We start from the raw sequence: 18,089 nt of genomic DNA on the forward strand, positions 1-18,089 counted from the left end.
ATAAGTTGAGGAAGTTTACTTAATACACATTATACTACAGTGGTTACAAGAAATGAAAACACTATGCTTAATTCATGAATTTTAGTAAAGACTCAGCAAATGCACAGGTTGGTTATACTTGTTGTTGAAGAAGGTGACAAAGCACTCTACTGTCTGAGTAAAATTCCAAAGAAAATACAATTAGTGTGACAAATCTGGGTTGAACCCTTCACCTCATTTCAATGTGTTTTTTTCATCTTAATGCACTGTCTTTCTGCTATGCACATTTTGGTTTTCTTGTAGGGAACTTCAACTTTGAAATCTTTATTTTGTTAGGTAAAGTAGGTAAGAACTGAGAAAGACCAGTTAAACACAAATATTTGGGAGAAATTTGTTTTTTTTGACTTAACAGTCTTAACTTTGGAGGTATTATGGAGAGTATGCATCTACAAAAAAAAGAGAACTTTAAAAAGGTTATTCAACATATACTTGAAATCAATCCATGGTTAACAAGGCTTAGCTTTGAAACTAATGAATATTTAATTAAATGTCCTCATCAAGGAAACTTAGTAAATTACTGTCAAAAGTGTTCTGCCTATTAACATCCTTTCCAGCTCACAAATGTACCTAGAGCTAAAGTGCAGACAAGATGATCAAGATTCAAAGTATGTTGAGCTGGCAAGGTCTTTAGAGATCACCTCACCTGGGACTTTCCAACATGTGTTCTGTTTAACACATTTCCCAGGTCTTGTCTAAGAACAAGGAATCCTTTTGTCAAATGAGCAAAAAGGGTCATCATTTGAGACTCACATGGCCCATTAGTCTAGCAAAACTTCCAAGAAAAAACACTAATTAAATCAATTTAACCTAGTCCTTTCTAAAAGTGTTTGCATTAAAGATTAATCTCTGTATATTTTAGCACATATCAACAGCCCGAGGAACAGGTGGTACTTGGAATGCATTCTTAGTCCATTTTCTGTTTCTATAATGAAATGCCACCATTTAGATGCTTCAGAAAGAAAAGAGGTTTATTTAGCTTAGTTTTGGAGGTTAAAAGTCCAAGACCAGGAGGCCTCATTTGTTTGACCTCTGGTGAGGGGCCCTGACTGTCTAATAGCATAGAGAAGGAGAAGAAGAAATGGCCACAGGCAGAATGGATCAAGTGTGAATGGTGGCCTCTTTTTACAGTAATTTGATTTCCAGGGATTTCACACAGGAGATCACTCCCAGGAGAAAATCATTAATCCTCTCAAGATGGAAGTGCTTACTTGTGCTCTAATCATTTCCCACTGGACCCCACCTTGTAAAGGTTCCACCACTTTCAATATTTTCACACTGGAGACCATGAACCCAGCACATGAGCCTTCAGGGGAGACACACAAATCATAAAGAATGCATTTTAGAAAACAATGATAGTTCAATGATGTTAGGCTACCTAGCCTGGACATCCTCACAGGGTAGATAGAGCTGCTGTGTCTGGAGCCCCACTCCTTTTTCCCACTAGGAAGACTTCAGAGCCTGAGGTTTGTCCAGACTTCTCATGTGTTCACTCTGATGTAACGACCTTTCATGAGCTCATGAGTTTTATATTCTTCCTGCTTGTTTAAATATACACCTGGGGGACTGGGCATCTCTTTTATAATTATACAAAGCCTCAGCTTCACCTCAACATTTAATCAAATCTTCCTTAGTATCTTTCCCCCCAGAGCTGCTAATTGCTTTATATATATTTGTGCCATGGCTATTCTAAATTGTGAAAAGGTTTGAATAGATACAGTGTTTAAGTTTGATTCACAAAAAAATAATCTCTTAAGTGGTCTTCATTGCCTTTAGTGGAAAGTGTCCTTATTTCTTTTCTGTTTGAGGTGTTAATTAAATCCTTTGAGTTAATTTGAAATTAACAATGGATATGATTTTAGGTCTTTCTATTGAATCAGAAAGTTCTAAATGAAAATTGTCAGGTTGGGAATATCCCTGTTTTCGGTGTGGTTAATCGAAGTGAATACAGCATTTCTGAGAATAAATCATTTTCCATTTTGTAATTGCATTATGTAGGAAGAAAATATAAAAACAGGATCCAATCCATCTTGAAATGGAAAGAGACTCAGTTATCTAGATTCATGAAATCTTTCAAAAAGTCAAGACATGTCATTGGCATTCATGGAGTTTGTTATCTGATAACACTAGATTCAGGACATTGTCAGTGCTAGCAAGATCCTAAGGGGTCACATTGTCCTATTCCCTTACTGTGAAGATATGAACAATGAAACCCATAAAATGGGATGATGAGCTCATAATCATATTATAAATTAGTAAGTGTATGAAATTAGTCCAATTGTTCTTACTTCTTATCTCACAGAGAATTTTAGGAGTGCCATAAACTGGTAGGCCAAGCTCTTTTTCCTTATGATAATTATATGGAGGCAGCAATCACTGCAGCACTATGAATTTCAAACTGTGATATACTAAATTCTTATTGTTTCTGGTTACCTTGGGGATTAATTTTTTGCTGCTTCACAATGGATTATTATGAATGTAAGAGTTTTAAACCACATATACTTAGGAGAGTGACTCAAACTCATAGTTTCAGCTGTTCAGGAGGCTGAGGCAAGAGGATTATCTTAGTAAAGTTAGGTCTCACACTGAAAGCAAACTTTTTATAGCTTTCAATGAAAACAGTCTCCTTTGGCACACACGCCTTAGGTTTACCACCATTGGCAGGAGTTCAAAATTAGTCTGGGAAACCTAATAAGGCCCCCATGTCAACCAACCAACCAAACACCACCCACTGCAAAACATATATTTATGAATCTTGGTTAATAAGGTTCATAAGCCCAGCTCTTCTGGGACCTCTGCTCAGGATCAAAGCTGCAGTCAAGATGTCAGCTAGGCATGTTCTTTTTCACAGTTTGGAGTCTCATTCCAAGCTCACACAGTTGTCAGTGTTTAAGGCTTTGCCATTGGAGGACTGAGGTGCCTATTTCCTGCAGGCTGTCAGCTTTCCATCCTCTAAGCCATGTGGATTTCCTTACCACATGACCCCCTCACAAAATGGTAGCTTACTTCCTTCAAAGACTCCCAGGGAACCTTTTCAACTCCTCTCCTAGGTGATATTAGGCCAGGTCCACCCTCAGTAGTCTTCCTGATGATCAACTCATAATAAACTGACTAGATACGTTTACTAGTCCTGAAAAATCCTTCCAACTTTGTCACATAACTTAAGTAACTTAATGATGAGATTGACATTGTCATATCTACAGATCTCATCTCATTGGCTAGGGGAGGGGATCACACAGGTCATGCTCAGTAAACAGGTGGGGGTCTTGAGGTCATTTTAGAATTAAACCTGCCATACCTGATTTGTTTCACCTCCTTCTAGAGGCAGATTCATGATAAAGTTTATGACATTTAAATTTCAAGTCTTTTTTCCCATGAGCCACTGTGAGTATTGGGAATGTCTGAGAGATATAGAATGTTCTAGGCAGAGAGAAGCTGAGTTTTAGTAAGAAAGCAATTTCATATAAACATATGTCTATAAGTGTCAGCATTTAGGATTAAAGAACAAAAAGACCAAAAATACTCAGGTATTTCTTGTATTTTTTCCTCATACAAAATAAATATTCCCTTTCTTATCTAATCAGGTATATCTGAGCATTCCTTAAAGATGGCTCTGCAAAATTTCTAAGCTTTAGGTCTGAAGATATCTGGCTCTACTACTGACTCCTACCACCCACCAAGTTGTCCATCTTAGAAGTGAATTTGACCTTTTTATGTAGCACAGAGTAAATATTCAAAATACCAAAAAAGAGCAGCAAAAGATAAAAAAAAGAAAGGGAGACAACTATACTTTTACAATAAAAAATTATTTTTCCCATTCTGCAGCTGTAAAGCCTGAGGCTCAGAAGATATGTGTGTCATATTCAGCATCTCTCAACTTCCTGATGACAAAATGAAACTTAATTTTTCTCCCTGCAGAAAGCAAAGGTTCTTCCTATTGCTGAGACCATTAGAGGCTTTTTGTCGACTACATATCCCATGAAGCATTAATTCCTAGATGCCTACAGAGGGTTTATCAGTGTTGTGAGAAAATCTGTATTCTACACACACATCTGTAACTTGGCTCACAAATTCCATATTATGATTCCAGATTGAGGGGATGCTAGGTTTGCAAAGAGGCCTGTAGGTCACTGCCAGCCAATAATCTCCCTACAAAATATTCCCCTGAAGAGCAAGGAATCCAATTTAATAAAGAGTGTAGAAAAAATTAGACTTTGATTTGGTAGCTAAGATCAGGTTCGGAAATCAGACTGACATGGATATAAGTCTAAGCCTACCCCTACCTTGGGTGAAACAAGTACATTTCCTCTCTGTAAAGTAGAGATAATAATTCCTGCCTCTTGAGATTGTTTGCAGATTAAATGAAATGATTCATAGAAGATGCTCAGCAAAAGGCCTGAAATGGCTTCCCATAAGTGTTTAGGACAAATTAGCCTAAGCTACACAAAGGCTCTGTGCCTATGCAACTTCAGAGAGATGCTGTGTGAACCTTGACCCAGGCCCGGACAGAGATTTGCATTGTAGCATTATATTTGTAAATGATTTTACTGGACTTATTTAATTATAGATCACAAATGGACAGTTGGACAGTTTTTTATGTAAATGTATGTGTTACTCCCACCCTAGATTCCTCTTGTGTTCCCATGCGATCATTATCCCCAACCCTCAACCAGGGTAACTGCTAACCTGACTTCCATCAACATAAGCTAGGTTTGCCTATTTTGAATTTACTATAAAATGGATTCTTAGAGTACCATATGTACTCTCTTTTGTCAGAATTAGCCCTCAAAATTAAGATTGTTATCACAAGCGTTGTGAATATAGTTGTAGGTTACCCTATTTTTATTGTCTCATCTATTCCGTTGTGTGAATATACCATAACTAATTTATCAATTTTACAGTTGAAGGGCATTTCTGTAGTTTCAAATTCAGGGATATTATAAAGTTAGTTGCAATAAATATTCTAGTATGCATATATTCTAGAATTTTTCTGAGTACATGTGCACATTCTAGAAATAGATTAGCAACATTATACATAGGTTCAGCCTTAGTAGATATTGTCAGATGTTCTTTGAAATGACTGAACCAACTTATACTCCAAACAGTAGTGTAGGAGAGTTCTGGATCATTCCCATGTTTCCTAACACTTGGCACATCCCCAGTGATCTCACTTCTTTCCATTATGCATTACTTCCTAAAAGTTCCACCACATCCCATTAGTACCACAGGCTTGTGACCAACCATTCAATCATGAACTTTTGGAAGACATTTAAGATTTGAACAGTAATATTTTACCCCCAAAGGCTCAATTCTATGTCACAATGCAAAATGCATTTGGTCTACTAACAAGAGTCCACAAAGTCTTAACAGTTCTAGCCTTGTTTAAAATTCCAACGTTTTTCCCAAGACTAAAAAAGGGATTTATTAGCTGTAAATCCCTATAAAAATCAGAAAAAAAAAGTTATGCATTTTGATTATACAATGGTGGGACAGGTTAATCATTCCCATTCCAATAGTGTGGAATAAAGACACAGAAAGGAAAGATCATAAAAAGAAAGAACAAATGACCCAGGAGGGCAAACATTACATCCTGTAATTCATGTCAGTCATTCAGGGTACACAATGGTAGAATTAAGTCCCCAAGGAAATAAGCAGCCCCACCCCTACAGTCTTGCTTGCTGCAGACCACGTGGGCCCTCTCTTGGACTGGTTTTGTTTGCCATCTCTAGCTTTCCTTAGCAAACACTCCATGTTCTCACTATCTATCTCTCACTTCTTAGAGTTTCCATCGCAGCTGTAGCTTCACTCCTACCGCTTTGCACCTCACCCTCTCAGGGACTGCTTGCAAGGATTTTCATAATGTTTTACTGCCTGGCTTCCAGATGTTCCTATGAAACCTTGGTGGAAACCTCTATGACACTGTGACCCTTGCTTTCAACATTCTTACAAAAACCAGCACCACAATGAGTGACTCCAAGGTGTGTCACTAGATGGAGTCATAGTTTGGCCTGCTAGGACCATAGCTGTAGCAATCTCTCCATACCTTGATGGCTGAATGAATACTGGGAAATGAATTTTTGTTCAACAATTACCTCGCTGGCTTCTCCAAATCTCATGGTAGCTAAGAAATGAAGAAAGAAAAAGAGGAGGAGCTGGGGTCCCCAAATCACCTTCAGTGGCATGCCCACAAACCTCCCTTCCTTATTTTATACTCTACTTCCCAAATGTTGCCCCACATCCCCATGGGACCATAGACTATCAAGCTTTGAACATATGAGACTTGGGGAACATTTATGATTCAAATCATAACATTGAGTTTTCTTCTGTTAAAATAAGTAAGGAAATAAGTTAATAAATAGACAATGGCTGATGCTATAACTCAATGATAGAATATGCATGCAGCATGTAGTAGCACCTTTCTTTGCATGACCATTATATACACTTTAGATAGAACACCAGTACTGGGAAATAATTTTAAAAATGGAAGCTACTCATGTATACAAGCATTTATGTAAGTCCATAGAACATATACCTGGCCATTCTAAATTATTCAAACATCAAACATGTCCTTACTAATAATTTATAACCATGTAATCCAATTGAGCCATATCATAAGCCACATATATACTTTTAAATGTTTTAACAGATACATTAAAATAGTAAAGAAAAGTGAAATTAATAACATATGTCACTTAATATGTCCATAATATACTCATTTCAATATAAAAATCATTAGTTAGGATATTTTATATTATACTTTTGCATGGGTTAAGTTCTTCTAATGACAATGCATCATACAATTAAAGCATATAGTACATTCCAATTTGGACTAGTTGTATTTTCAGTGTTTAAAAGTCACATGTGGCCAGTAGCTAGCATACTGGAAAATGAGAATGATTTTTAAAGAAAGCATCAAAAAATTGAGCTTAAAACTGGTTACATAATTTCAAGAATACTTTGCATATACCTGCTCTATTTTGGAATAATTTTACATTTACAGAAATGTTGCAAAGATTGTACAGAATCTCTGTACATTCTACATTCAGATTTCTCTGTTGTTAACATCTTGAATTAACATAGCATGTCTGTCACAAGTAACAAGGCAATATTGTTACATTATTACTAACTAAACCACATATTTTATTCAGATTTTATTTGTGTTTTTAATGTTCTTTTGCTCAAGATACTATATGTCAGCTGGTTTCTGTGTCTTTTTGATAAAACATCATTTTTAAAGCAATGCCTTAGTTTCTAGTACAAGATGATCTCAGTTTACTTTGTAAATTTCATGCCCTAGCTCTAAATTCACTTACTTCTTTAGGAAGCCTTTGCACCTTTTATTGGAAAAAAGTGTTAAATACTTAAATCTGAGTGCTGTTTTACACAGTCTTTTAATTAAAAAGTTGTTCTTTTCTACAAATATACAGACAGTGTAATGTGGTCAATATTTTGGCTTGAGCTTTCTGAGTTGATATCTCTATGAGCTGCATCTTTCTACCCCTTTCACTCCTATAGTTGCTGGCATCAGAGGCAGACTAGATATAGGCTAATCTTTCCTACTCAAGAGATCTTTGTTCAGATAAAGATTGGCAGGTGTTTCTTTGCATTAGTGACTGAGAATCTTCTCTAAAGTAATCAGGATAATTAAAAGAGAATTGTACATGGACAGCTCTCTAGAGGATTTTTCCATCAATACTTCATCCCATAGATTTATCTAGCCTAGTAAATTGGCTATTTGCTAGAGACCATTTCCCTTTAACTTGAAAAGAAGACTTGGCTATGGAGCCCTACACACACACTAAAAACTACACTTTCAGTTTGTTCGGAATAGTGTTACTTGCCAGGCACAGAGCTAATTCATTTGCAACATGATCTGATTTAATCCTGAAAGCAGGCCCTTACATAGGTGCTATTACTATCACTCCTATTTATTCACACAGCCAGAAACTGACTGAGGTGAAGATCTGAGTTCAAATATTTTTGACTTTGATCACCTCATTCACCTGTCCTTCCATAACCACCGAACAATAAAGCCTTCTCTAGAGACAGGCTTCTCAGGCTAGCCTGATTCATGATTTAAAGAGGATTGAAACTGTTTATAATTAATTTATAAGGCTTTACATGTAATTTTAAGAAACAATATTTGATTTTAGAAAACTCTCAAATTGTGGCTCAGCAAGTGCAATTACTGTAAACATGGCTGGAAAATTTAACCAAATTTTTTGTATATAAAAGATTACAGGAAAAAGGGGGCATATATAATGGAAATTTTTGGGAAGCCAGTATTTGAATCAAGTTTGCTTGATTCCAAGGCATTCATTTTATTGTCTATCCTCTACCATTTTTCATCGTAGGCTGCATGAACAGCATTGCAAGGTCTAATCTTTTTATATTGTGTTCTTACTGTTCTGCTTAATACAGGATTGTTTGTATCACAAGTGTCACCCAAAGGTCTCATGTGTTCAGAGGTGAGGTTTTCAGAAGGTGATTGGGTCATGCGGGTGCTATTCTCCTCAGTGGATTATCTGAATGTGCTGTTAGGGGGCAGGACTCAGAGGATTTGGGTCATGGGGGCATGTGTTGAAGGGCATATCTCTCACTCTGGCTCTTCTACTTGCTGCAGTCCCTGGCTACCATGGGCTAAGCAGCTTTTTTTTCACTATGCCCTTCCATTATGCCATTTCTGCCTTGGAGAGAGCCGTCCATGTACCAAAACGTCTGAAAGAGTGTGCCAAAATAAACCTTTCCTTTAGATTGCTGGTGTCAAGCATTTTTAGCCAATGATGAAGCTTTAACAAACAACTGATGGACTAGTGAATTAGAACTTTTCTTCTTATGAACTAATAAATTTTAGCCAAATTAGAGAGGAATTCCTTAATCTTTAGCCTCAGGATCATTCCCTTTTGTTCCTTGTCATTTCTTCAAAAAACACTTTGTAACAGCACTGAAACAGTCTTTCTTTACTCTTTTGTGTGAAAACCACATAAGCAGCCCCTAGACCCACCCAACCCAATGTATAATAAGAATGGTAAATGACAAGTCTATTATTAAAGTTTTGATTAGTACTATTAGCCAAGGTCCAAAGAGGGTTTTTGTTCTATAGTTTTCAAAATTCAAAAAGGCACATTTCATGTAGGTTTATATTCATTTGCCACAAAATGAATGACTGACACGCCAGGTTGTCAAAATGTCTGATTTCTTCAAAAGCTTCCAAACAAGATTGACTAGAGTAGATACTGTTCATATTTCTAGAGAGACCGATGATTTTAGAGTTTAACCTCCTCTTTGCCAAATCAACTTAAGTTTGGCACTTTTGCTTCTCTCTTTCTATTCTCGTCATTCCCCTGAGAAATGATGTAATTAGGGTTAGAGATGCTGTTTTTGAACCTTAGTATTGTGGCCTATTGAATTCATTGTCCTTAAGGAAGACAGAATTTTCTTCTCATCACTTTCAAATTGCGCAGCATTACAGACAATTTGGGAATTCAAATCATAGTTTTAAAGAGCTATTGATGTAATCCATATGTAGGATTAAATGATTCAGCCACATAAAAGTACAGCCTGCTTAGCTTCTGTTAAGAGTTGCCACAGCGAGTCCAGGGATTAATATCTGGCCTACTTACTGATTTGAGGGAATCCTGAATATTTTCATTTGATAAGATGAGTCTTCACCACCACTAGGGTTTGAAATTGGATCTGCCTCCATGTGGAAGATATATGTGTATCACTAAGTGAAACGGGCATTGAAATCACACAGGCTTGGTTTAAGTCACTGTTCTGCCTCTTATGTGTTTGTGTGTACCAATGTGGGCCAATTTGTTTTAATGGATATAGACTAAATCTCAAAACCCACCAGCACCTTTGCAAATGTATGTTAACTGGTTTCTTTGGAAATCCTGCCGATTGTTTACAACATGTATTCTATTATATGTTAGAATATGTGTGTGCACGTGTTTTGTGTGTTGACAACCTTCTCCTTTACTGCTGCTAGTCAGGGATCTATAATGAAAATTAATGTCACTACCCTACTAACAGCTTTCAAGGGTTTTCCATCACATGAAGAATGTAGTCCAAGGCCCTGAGAAGGCTAAGGTCAAAAGCCTGTATATCACCCTTGCTCTGGCTTCTACCACTTGTCAGTTTCAATCTATCTTTTTCACCTCTTCCAAACTTCTGTGATTTTTAAAATTTAAGGATATAATTTGATAATTTTTCACAAACACACATACACACACACATACACCCATAAAACGTTATTAATATTAAGATAATGAACATATAAACCATCACTCTAAGAATTTTTTCTTGCCTCCTTTAATTCCTTTTTTCTGTTCAATCCCAGGTCCCCAGTTAACTATTAATTTGGTGTTTTTGTTACTTAAAATTAGTTTGTAATTTTTATCAATTTTACACAAATGAAAGTCATACAAGTGATTTTTTGTTTTAAAATCTGACTTCTTTATCTTGGCAAAATTAGTTTCCTCTGTATTTTTGCATGTATTTATAGTTCATTCTTTTTATTATATATTTCTATTGTATGGCTGGACACCATTTATAAATCAATCTATTTGTTAATGGACATGTGAGATGTTCTGATTTAGAAGTATCATAAATGATGTTATAAATATCTATCTGTAAGTCCTTGTATAGACATACACTTTAATTTCTCTTGGGTGAATACTACGTAATGACTAAGTCACATGGGAGGTGTGTTGAACATTTTAAATTTCTAAATTGTTTTCCCAAGCATTTGTACTACCAGTAGAATGTTAGATTTTCAGTTGCTCCACATCCTTGCTTATGTGCAATAGAGAAATTGTTTTTAATTTTTTACATCCTAATATATGTGCATAGGCAACATTTTGAGGTTTCACTTTACATTTCCCTTAAGATTAATGACAAATACTTATTTGCCATCCATATCATCCATATGTATTCTTTGATAATATTTGTGTAAAAATTATTTTGCCTGTTTACATATATATATTTATTCTAAATATTACATTTGATAGTTCTTTATATCTTCTCAAATATCTGTTATTTGAAATTTTATCTCCAAACACTGTCTCCAATCCCATGTCTTTCAAATTATTCTCCTAGCAGTATTCTTTAAAGAAAAAAATATTAATTTATGAAGCCTAAATTATCAATATTTTCTCTCACAGAATATGCTTTCATTATTTTTATCTAAGAAAGGTTTCATTAAGCCAGGCCAATAAAGACTGTTTCCATGTTTTCTCCTAAAAATTCTATAGTTTTACATTTACATTTGTGATCTATTTTGTGGGTTTTTTAATATAAAATAAGAAGTATGGATCTCTGTTCATATTTTTATATAAATATACAATTGCTTCAAAGCCATTTGTTCAAAAGACTTTCCATACTCCACTGAATTTCTTATATCAAAAATCAATCTTTCATAAATGTATGGATATATTTCTGTGAATCTCTATTCTGTTCTATTGATTTATAAGTCTATCTTTATGCTTCTACCATACTATTTTTTCCCCATAGCATTATTTTAAGACTTAAAGTCTGGTAGTGTATGTTTCCATGTTTATACTTTAATTTTCAATGTTGCTATGGGTATTCTATTTACTTTTTATTGTAATACAAATTTTGGAATTAGCTTAATTTAGACAAAAAAGATCTGTTGGAAATTTTATAGAGTTTCCATTAAAATTGTACATAAATTTGTGGAGGAGGATGATCTTTAATGGACTCTTATCCATTACCTCCCCATTTATTTAAGATTTAAAAAAAAATTCTTCAGCAATATATTTTCAGTTCATGTTTATACACCTTCTGTCAGATCATTAAGTATTCGCATTTTTATACCATTTTAAATAATATTTTAAAAATTAAATTTCAAGTTCCAATTGTATTTTGACATTTTGCTAATTTATTTTTATTTCTAGTAGCTAATTTGTAATTCCACAGTATTTTCTTTATAGACAATAACGCCATCTGTTCATTTCCTTGACTTTTGTAAAATATGACTATTCTATTTTTATTCTAGATTAATCTCACTATAGCCTGTTTCATTTTATTGATCTTTTCAAAGAATAAGCTGTTTTCATTGATTTTCTTTTTTGTTTTTCTGTCTTCTATTTCTTTGAAATAGATTGCATTGAATCTCCACTATTTACTTAGTTTTCTTACTTTTCATTAAACCTATTCTTTCAATTTCAGTTAGATAAAAAGGCATTCAGTGTGATTAAAATTCTTCTCAGTTCTGTCTTTGCTGAGTTCTACAAATTATATTCTGCTAAATTTCACTTTTAAACAGTTCAAAATATTTCCTACTTTTCCCCCATGAAATTTACTTCTGTTTAGAAGAGTGTTACATATTTTTCAAATATTGGAGGGTTTTTAACATGTCTTTGGTTATTAATTCCTAATTTAATTCATAATTGTCATAGAAGTGTCCTATAGCACTCAAATTATCTCAAATTTATTGAAGTATATTTATCACCCTAACTATGGTCTATTTAATTAAATATTCAACATATACTTGTAAAGAGTCTGTATTCTGTTCTACCTGTGTGTTGAGTTGAACTTAAGTGTTATATAAATGTTAATTAGGTTAAGACAGTTTTTAGTGTTTCTCAAGTCATCTATAACCTTACTGGCTCTTTGTTTACTTGTACTATTATGAGATAGAAGTGTTTAAATATAAAATAAAGATTGCAGATTTGTTGATTTCATCTTGGTGCTCTGATAGCTCTTGCTTCATATGCTTTGAAGCTCTATTGTTAGGTGCATAATGGTTTAGTACTGTTAATTCTACTGATAGAGTTGGCCTGCTTTGTAGAAGAATAGTGAGTCTCTTTGTTCCTATAGTATTCTCTGTCTAAAATTCACTTTGACATTGCTATAACTACTCTACTTTTCTTTAATTTAGTATTAACATGATATATTTTTATATTTGTTGTTACTTTTAACTTATTTTATCATCATATGTAACATTTTACTTATAATTGGAATATGGTTTATATCCAATCTCATAATCACTGACTTTTAAAAAAATTTTCTTTTATTCGTACATTTTAGGTATACAACATAATGACATTCATCATTGGAAGTTTGCACCTTTACATAATCTCTCTTGGTTCTTATTTTTCCCCCTTCCCCTGCCCTCCCTTCAACCCCTCCATCCCTCCCTATTTACAAAGACTTTGTTTCCATTTTTTCATTTTCTCATATTAATTCCATTCCCTTCTTTCCTTTCCCCTACCCCTCCCACTTCCCCTTCCCCTTTGCCCCTTTTCTTCCTATTTCACGTTATCTATTATACCTTTTACTCCTTACTTGCACTGATTTTTAATTGAAGTGGTTAGATTATTCTTATTTAATGTTATTATTTGCATAGTTAGCTTTAATTGAGATTTAGAAACCTGAAGGAAGAAAGAGCAATTGAAAATGCTCTCTAGACAGAAGGGATGTAAGGAGGCATGTGATCTAGAGAGACTAAAGATGGACAGGATGGAGTTATAGAGAAAGCAGAGGTAAGAGGAACATTAAAGGTGGCTGGTTATAGAACTAAATAACTGACAGCATGTATAATCTTAGAGATCATGTTAAGAATTTTTTTTTTGAGACCATGTTAAGAATTGTAATAACTTCCCTAAATGTAATGAAAAGTGATTGAAAGTTTAATCACTGAGGCTTCAGTGTGAAAAACAGATTGTGGGTAGAATAAAGAACAGCAGCGAGTTAACCAGACAGGAGACAGTGTGGAGTAGTAGTGGAGGTGATGGGAAGAAAAGAAATTGGAGGAACATTTGCTTAGAAAAATGAAGAAGGCTTGGCCTTGAATAAAATATGGAATTTATTGCATGTGATTGACTGCTATATTTATGCAACAAAAAAGGAATTCTTTGAGCCTTGCGACTTAAAGTTAGCTTATCTAGTTCCCAAACAAGATTCAATACCTGAAGTTTTTGCTTTATTGTTTCCAGATCTCATCTCATTATTTCTGTTTTGTTGTTGTTCTTATTGTTTTATACATAGACTTAATATCAACCTTAAGACACAATATTTCATACAGGTCTTTGGGAACTGATAATATATATGTTTTTGCCATTCTGCTGTACATCTCTGTTTCTTTGTCTCTCTGTCTCTGTCTGTTGTTTTTTTCTTCTGTTTATCTTACCCTCTCCCCCTCCTCTGCATCTCTCCCTTACCGTTTTCTTCCCCTCTCCCCATTCTTCTTCTGGCTACCAGCACCACTGCTACAGTCTATCCAGCCAAATTCCATAGTCCAGATCTTTATCAGGTACTAAAACATATGACTAATATTCTTGTAAAAACATCCTAGAAGATGGAGTGGGCAAGGAAAATTTACCCTCTCCTACCTTTGCAAACAAGTTTTTAGCAGATATGAATAAATGTAATCATTGGGATGCAATTCTAACAGGTCCAGAATGGATAGGTTTTCACACAGAAACACTGTCCAATTTCACTGTACCACCTCATCCTGTATTTCCCTAATCAGACCACCCATTTACCACACCCTCTGCAGAACACAGTAAGTAAAAATTGATTAACTTCTTCCTAGATGCTGAAGTTTTAGAGAAAATGGTATATAATTACTCTTTCCTGTAGTTCCTCATATTACAGCTTCAAAGTTTGAATTTCATATCTCTCTAATTACTTCTATATGTAATTACATTTACATAATACTTACATGATTTTATTTACATAATATCTAAGGTGATAAATCATTTTTTAGAAACTTTTTAAATGCCCCAAAACATGACACACTGGAGCTGTATTCATATATATATATATATATATATTTGTCATTAAACAAGGATATAGAAATTTAGAGACTGATATTGAAGTAAGTGTAAGTAAAATGATAAATTAGAAAAGGTACATTTGTTTCAAAGTGGTGTCTTCTGTTTAACATCAAAAGAGATAATATATATTGCATACCTAAAATAATCAAAATGTAGGAATTCTAAAAGGACAATGAAAATGAAATACATAGATTTTATTCTAGAGTTGTAGATATGCCTTCTATTGTACAAGTAAGAATAAAAAATACTAAGTTAAACCTGAGAAGAGCCAGTCTTTCTCTAACAAGTACTCTTCATCTGGTGAGTAGGAAGGAGAATGAAAGTGGTTTGCTCATAATCATGAAGGCAGTAGTATGTATTATGAAATACTGTTACCTAAAATTTTTCAAATATGAGCTTCACTGAAAGGCTTTAGTTAATTCAATGAAATAAATTTAAAATTATATGTGCTTTTCAACTGCTATGTTCAGTCAGGAGCAGTAACTACTGTGTATGTCAAGGTGGAAGTTCGAAGATACGAAGTAGGAAAGGCATCATGAAACACAGAATTCCACTGTAAGGCCACTTGTTCCATTAGGAAGACCAACTACTCTTATTCCCAAGTGTTAACACTACAGATATTTCATTTGAATCTCCAAATTGTGTATAAAGTTTTAATGGAGAGGATTACATCTATAGTTCCATAATCTAGGGAGACTACCGATTTTCTACAAGCTCTAAGCAGCTTGATTGTCCTGAGAGAATCATTCTAGAGCAAATATACTCATCCTCTTACTAATAATTGCTCAAGCAATTCAGACAAAAAATGAGAGGCTACTGTAAAATCACCCCAACAACTGAGAAGTTGGAAGATCATATTATCAATCTTGAAGTGACGGTAAATTGTATGCTCTGGGGCTTTAAGGTTGGCTCTCTGTTCTTCTTGGGAACATTTGGTAACTGGTCACTCACCTCAAGTTTGAGGGGCTCATCTTTATTCTGCAGCTTCATTCACTGTCTATTCTTATCAAGTGTTTGTGAATATGGAAGAGAAGGGGTTAACACAAAATTTCTTTAAATAAAGAGTACAGGTTACAATATTTTATAAACCTGGGTAGGTGGGAGGAGGAAGCACCTTGGGCTCAACTCTCCTTAACTGAAATCAATGTCAGTTCACTGACACATACATCATATTTTAAATTTTTTCTTATGGTATCATGCACTTAAAGATCTCAATGCATAAATACTAAGGTATGAAGAAAAAGAGATAATATGACCAATATAAGAGAAATCAGTTAACAACTATATCTTTATGTTTTTGGCAAGTAAGTGTCATGAATTACTGACTTATAAAGCATTTTCAGCCAACAACAGAGAAACATTGAATATTAATAAGAATAAAACTATATAATCAATAATGATAATCCATTCATAGGCTTTTCTAATCCTTCTATTATATACTAATGCATATTGAATGAAATTCTCATTATTCTGTTTCCTTTTTGCATGTATCTTCCAATCTCTTTGTCTAAATCATCATGCATAAAAGGCAAATAATATTTCATTTCACAATCATACTACACTTGTGTATCTATTCTTCAGAGTGCATAGTTGTGAGCTCTTTTGAGATATCTATTTTGCAGGTCATAGATTTTTACAACTGTAACTAGTACCTGATTTTACATTTCACAATAATGTTTATCTCACCATCTCAAAAATAATGCATGCAAAGCCTGTGAGTATTCCATTTAATTTGTGGTTCTAACCCCTACATTTTCACATTCAAGGGAAACATCTGTCCTACTAATCATTGTTACTTTTATTTCCACAGTCAATGCATTCAAGTACTGATTGGAATAAGAAGACCCTGCGGGCTTCCAGTGCATATCAAACAGAAGAACAATGAACACACAGATTACATTAGAAGGACTGTGACTGAAGACATTTAGACAGAATATGTGTTGATAGGTAATTATTAGATGGAATAAATTACAATGTAGAAGCCTTAACAAGTACTTGTATAAATAGTTTCTCTTCTACAGAAGAGATCTTGTGTTGGTGGAAAAAATGGTCTCTGGCTTTTAATAATTTCCAAAATCAATTACCTCAAGTTCAATTTTAAGAATAGTTTTAAAGTTTCAGTCTGAGGTACATTGTATATATTTAATTTTGACTGGATAATTTTTGATGCTGAAAGCCATACCTGATTTGGTGGTTTCTTCTTCACCCCGTGTGCGGAGAATCAATAGATTGATGTTGTGAGACAGCTATCTGGAGTGATCTAAAATGAAAAAGGGATTTCAAAATTAGGAAAAGGAACCTGAAAACTTTAATAATGATGGTCTCATAATACAAAGATTTTCAGTGAATTAACAACATTTGCATTGTATATGTTGGGTACTGAGCCTCATTTTCTGTGGGCATAAAGATTTAAAAGTGAGAGTGAAAAGAACCTAGTTTAAAATGAACAAATAATTATAAAATAAATTAATAGCAAATGACATAGAAACCTAATCATTTTAAGAGAGTTGTTTATAAATTTCTTGGGAAGTAAAAAATATGAAAAAGATTTATGAATTATGACATCAAATACACAAACCTGTATTATCAAAAATCTCTACAAAGAATTTTGAACTTGAAGATGAGATAAAGTACAATTTGAATGAAGTTAAAAAGAAACCTTCTCAAATGGTTCTACTTCTAGAAGAGCATTTGTAACCATCTATATTACCTTAGGCCTCAGAATTCTAGAGGTCAGATGATTCCTGAAGAAGAATAAAGTCTCTCATCTATACATGAACACACACACACATACACACATAATTTATTATAAACAGTGATATTATGGGTATGCCAGTTGAAAGATACAAACTCAGTCAGTTATCCAAGTCAAGAGCTATTTCCAGAGGCATTCACCAGGTATTATATCAGAAAGACTATTTTCCAGAGACATCTCTAAGTCTTTTTATTGTTCATCTCTCAGTCCATACCTGAGGGTTTTGAAATTAACCCGATAAATATCACAAATGAATTTTTATTGGTGCAATTAGTAGCTTGTTAATTACTATGATAACTATTACATCCTGATTCTCATTAATGAAATTGGATTTAAGATATATGAATTTACTCATATACTTTACAAGATTAGCCTCTCGTTCATGAATTATAAGAATGGTATGAGGCTTATGAAGTACATACTCAAGGATGACAGCAACAGTTTAATTCTAAAGTGATATATTTCAAGCATTAATGGAGGACAATGTATAATTG

The 18,089-nt window shown here is 34.1% G+C and overlaps 1 protein-coding gene across 17 annotated transcripts in view; it reads right to left on the reverse strand.

The window, feature by feature from the left end:
* Positions 1-18,089, reverse strand: part of Tenm4 (teneurin transmembrane protein 4) — a 2,854,999-nt gene that overhangs the window by 2,137,854 nt on the left and 699,056 nt on the right. For all 17 annotated transcript variants that reach the window (XM_087211381.1, XM_087211391.1, XM_087211392.1 and 14 more), the window contains one exon: positions 17,023-17,100. The gene's annotated coding sequence lies outside the window, so the exon portion shown is untranslated. The remainder of the gene's footprint in view (positions 1-17,022; positions 17,101-18,089) is intronic.

This window comes from Heterocephalus glaber, unplaced genomic scaffold (genome assembly GCF_053883595.1).
Source record: "Heterocephalus glaber isolate CG9 unplaced genomic scaffold, H.glaber_assembly_v1.0 deba00001428, whole genome shotgun sequence".
Lineage (NCBI taxonomy): Eukaryota > Metazoa > Chordata > Mammalia > Rodentia > Bathyergidae > Heterocephalus > Heterocephalus glaber.